This window comes from Petaurus breviceps, unplaced genomic scaffold (assembly GCF_028583685.1).
Source record: "Petaurus breviceps papuanus isolate PSGF00001 unplaced genomic scaffold, PetGlider_PUasm1.0 129, whole genome shotgun sequence".
Lineage (NCBI taxonomy): Eukaryota > Metazoa > Chordata > Mammalia > Diprotodontia > Petauridae > Petaurus > Petaurus breviceps.
In genome coordinates, this window is record NW_027185665.1 from 10,376,032 (window position 1) to 10,381,086 (window position 5,055).

Here is a 5,055-nt window from a genome sequence, read left to right on the forward strand (position 1 = left end):
TTTGGAAACAGAGGAAGTGTCCATCAGTTGGGAAATGGCTGAACAAGTCATGGTAAAAAAAAAAAAAAAAGGTAAAGGAATATTATTGTTCTGTTAAGAATGATGAAGGTGAAAGTCTCAGAGAACGCGGGAAGACTTGAATGAACCAAAGCTGAGTGAAGTGAGTCAAACCAGGAGACTAATTTATACAACAATATTGTAAGGAAAATCAACTTCAGAAAACTTAGGATCAATTCAGAGTTGATCAATTCTGATCAATGAAATGGTCAACCACAATTCCAGGGGATTCATGATGAAATATGTTTTGTTGTTCAGTCATCTCCAACTTTTTATGACCTTATTTTGGGTTTTCTTGGCAAAGATGCTGGAGTGCTTTGCCACTTCCTTCTCAAGTTCATTTTATAGATGAAAATACTGTGGAAAACTGGGTTAAATGACTTGCACAGGGTCACACAGCTAATAAGTGTATGAGGCTAGAGTTGAACTCAGAAAGACGACTCTTTCTGCCTCCAGGTTCTGCTTCTGTCTACTAAATCACCTAGCTGCCCTGTCTTTGCAAAGTTCCCTCTAATTTTCCTTCTCAAACTAGAGGTGGCAGCAGAGAACAAGCCCTTGTGAAAATATTCACTCTTCTTCACCTCTAAGTGGTGCTAAAGGGTGCTAAAGCTATCACTTGAGTTCTTGGTTGATACATGTTCTCCAGGGACAATCACATCATCAAAGTCCTCCAGAATCATACATACAGAGGGATGTGGGGACATTACCTTAAGGTGCTGAATTTAGAGGGTACCTTCTCTGCAAATTGGTCTTTACAAAGTTGTCTAGAGGACATTGTTAAATGACTTACTCAGACTCAGACAGCCAGTCTATGTTGTGAAGCAGAACTTGAATCCAAGTCTCCCTGGTGCGTAAACCCAGTGACCCATCTAGTAAATCACCCAAGACAGAACAGAGTCAAAACATTTGCCAAAATATTTTCAAGAATCAAAGTTGGACACCAAGATTCTGGAAAATTAACTAGTTAGTCCCAAGAGATCAGAATCCCAACATTTCAGAGAGACAAACCTAAGATTGAGAAATAATAGGTCTATGATGCTCTAAGATGTCCTGGGCTGCATTCATGCACAGGAGACTTTTGGATATGTGTATCAGGAAATTTTCCATTACATCTCTCTCACTGAACCTTCAGCCCATTCTTCTAGTGCTGACTTCGAGAGCTAAGCAGAGCTGGTCCTGTCTCTGTTCCACATGATATCCCTTCCAAAACTTGGACACAATTATCTTGTCCCTACCTAAACCCTTCTGTTCTTAAAGCCACAAATAAAATTCTTTAAGTGACCCCCATACTGCATTAACTTAGGGTTCTTCATCATTCTGGACACTTTTTTAAATATTCTCCAGTTTATTTAGCTTCTTATGAAATATACAATTAAGAACCCAGTACACATGAATAACATTCCAGCACATGGAGAATATGCTGCCCAAGACATCACCTGTTAATGTAATAATTCTTTCTTTTGGCATCCTGAGTGTTCAAGAATTCTTCTGTTGGGACAGACAACCACTGGCATGGAACCTTCACTATCATGTCTACAATCTGACAGTAGATACATGCATGCTGAGCTGATGTCTACACAGTCACATGTACTCAAGAGTACCTGCAAGAGAATAAGTGATTGGAAGCTGTTCAACAGAACTACAGTTCAAAAAAAAGTTGAACATCTAAACTACAACAATCTTAACTGATCCCTATAAATCTTTGAATAGAACAAACTGAATCACTTTGAAGCTGAAGACCTTTAATTAAAACAAATATAATTTCAAGGAATAATTAAATTCTTTTATTGTTTGTTCTCTGAAGACAAAAATATTGTCTAGTCATATTTTATTATTTCACATAGATTAATGATGTAATGTTTCAGGAATACATTGCCTTCAACATTTTCACCCTTATTATGCGTACTTATTGAGTTCCTTCACATTGTGAGACAATATGGAAGGAGGAAGAGGAGAGAAAGAGAAACAAAGAATGAAAAAGAAAGTGAAAGGAAGGCAGAGTAAAAGAGAGAGAGCATGTGAATGAGTGAGAAGTCGTTGTTGATCATCTTTCATTCTCAAAGAAGACCATGACATCAGGGAGATAATGCCATGATTTGTAAGTAAATTGGATCTAAGTAAAGAAGAGCTGTGCAAAGTCACCAGCCTCACTTTCTCCTCTGGAGTCATCTGAGCTCAGAAGCAAAATATGGATCAGAGTGACTGAAGATGGCTCCTGAATGAAAGGGGGAGAAAGAGTGGAAGAGAAAATGAAAGAGAGAGAGAGCAAGAGAGACAGAAACATAGAGAACATTCTCTCTCTCTCTCTCTCTCTCTCTCTCTCTCTCTCTCTCTCTCTCTCTCTCTCCATATACATACGTGTTGTGTGTGTGTGTCTATAGTTTCACAATGCGAGGGAACTCAACAAATATGTATAATAATGGTGCAAATGTTGAAGGCAATTGTTTTCTGAATCATTATATAATGAACCTATGTAAAATAATAAAATATGGCTACTCTAGACAATATTTCTGTCTTCAGAAAATAATATAGGATGCCTTGAGGATATCTCCCTCCCCTCAAAGAGTTCAAATTCTAACATGAGAAACCAGGAAAATTGGCATATAATCTATAGAAATATTCAAGTGCAATAAACAAAATGTTGAAAAGTGTTGAGGGAGAAACATGAGCAGGAGCTAGAGAAGAACTGACATTGAATAGGAAATACTGGAGGATGCATAACTTGAACTGGGGTTAATAGGAAGACATTGTACACACGTGACAGCCCAGCCCTAGACAAAGCTTTGGGGATGGACAGACGGGGACCATCAAAAAAAACAATATCTTGGATAAAATACTGTATAAAGTAGAAATCAGATGTGGCTTGGGTCAATTAGAAGGCAGATTTGTGGGTGGCTAGGTGGCTCAGTGAATAGAGCACCAGCCCTGGAGTCAGGAGGACCTGAGTTCAAATACAGCTTCAGACACTTAACACTTACTAGCCATGTGACCTTGGGCAAGTCACTTAACCCCAATTGCCCTGCATTCCCCCCTCCAAAAAGCAAAAAAAAAAAAAAAAAAAAGCAGATTTGAAGGTAGCAGTGAGAAGCTGCATTTGTTCCAAGGTAGAATGGGAAAAGTCCCATAGGGATGATTATTGGAGTCCCTGTTGAAGTAACAGATTTTGAGAAATCTAGCAACAGTGTGCTAAGAGTTTGGGAGTGAGGTCAATAAGGAAGTTACTAGTGTTCCCCCCACCTGCATGTCTGCTATACATTGTTCTTCCTGACCCTTCTCACCTTTCTTAAACCAGAAGGAAGTTCAAAGGTACGGTAATGTTCCGTCAGTCAATTAATTGCTTGATTTCTGTCTTAAAGAACCCGAGTCCTTTTCAGTAAATTCTCTCCACAAACAATTATTCAATCCTCCCTTTGACAATAGATGTGGCAATCCAACTGGCACCCATCATGATTTGACCTGTTTTAGCAATATTTAGGAGCTCAAAGTTGCAGATGAGGAGGAGGGTTACCTTAAATCAACTTAAATGAAATAAAAATAAGGGTGAAAACTGAAAATCTTTCTAGGTTTGGGGTCATTAGTATCTTCATTACATAATAATGCAATAATGGATAAGCAAGCATATTTTCATGTATTTATAGCATTATGATTGAGAAAAGTAACACAACTCTGGTTCTTCTATTGTTTATAATTTACATTTCTTTTTTTTTTTGGTCCTTATTAATTTGTTTACTTTTAGTTTGCAAGATTCAATTCTACAATTCCTTGAGTTTCAAATTTTCTCCCCCTCCCTTTCCCCACCCCGTGGCGGTATACAATCGAGTATAGGATCTGCAAATACTTTCACATTAGACATTAGTCAGGTTATAAAGAAGAATTGTATCAGATGGAATGAACAATGGGAAAGAGAAGACAAAACCAAACAATAAAAAGACAGAGAGCAGGTAGTTTGCTTCAATCTGCATTTGAACTCTGTTTTTTCTAGCTCTTTCTCTGGATGTAGACATCTCTCTCCATCATGAGTCTTCTGGAGTTGACTTATAACCCTGCATTGCTGAGAAGAGTCCAGTCTATCAAAGCTGGTCATCAAACATACATTGTGTCTGTAATTGTGTACAAATTTCTCCTGGTTCTACTCTTCTCACTCAGCATCAGTTTCTATAAGCCTTTCCAGGTAAATATGAAGTCCATCTGCTCCTCGTTTCTTATGGCACAATAGTATTCCATTACATTCATGTACCACAACTTGTTCAACCATTCCCCAGTTGATGGGCACCCCCTTAATTCCAATTCTTTGTCACCACAAAAAGAGCTGCTATAAATATTTTTGTATATATGGGTCTTCCTCTCACTTCTATGATCTCTTTGGGATATAACCCTAGGAGTGGTATTTCTGGGTCAAAGGGTATGAAATTATTTATAGCCCTTTGGGCATAGTTCCAGATTGCTCTCTAAAATGGTTGAATCAGTTCACAACTCCACCAACAATGCATTAGGGTTCCAATTTGTCCACATCCTCTCCAGCATTTATCATTTTTCTGTTTTGTCATCTTAGCCAATCTGACTGGTGAAATGTGGTAGCTCAGAGTTGTTTTGATTTGCATTTCTCTATTCAATAGTGATTTAGAGCATTTTTTCATATGCTTATAGATATCTTTAATTTCTTCCTCTGAAAACTGCCTGTTCATATCCTTTGACCATTTATCAATTGGGGAATGACTTGTATTCTTATAGATTTGACTCAATTCTCTGTATATTTTAGAAATGAGGCCTTTATCAGAGACATTGGTTGTAAAAATTCTTTCCCAATTTTCCACTTATAATTCACATTTCTATAGCAGTTTGAATTTTGTGTAGTACTTTAACCAAAATCACTCTGTATGTAAAGTTTTATCCCTTCCCGCTGAAGAAGCCAAGGCTGTGGGTGCTTGAGTAACTTACTCCAGCGTACAAAGCTACTAAATGTTAGAGCTAAGGTTCACACATACAACACACACACAC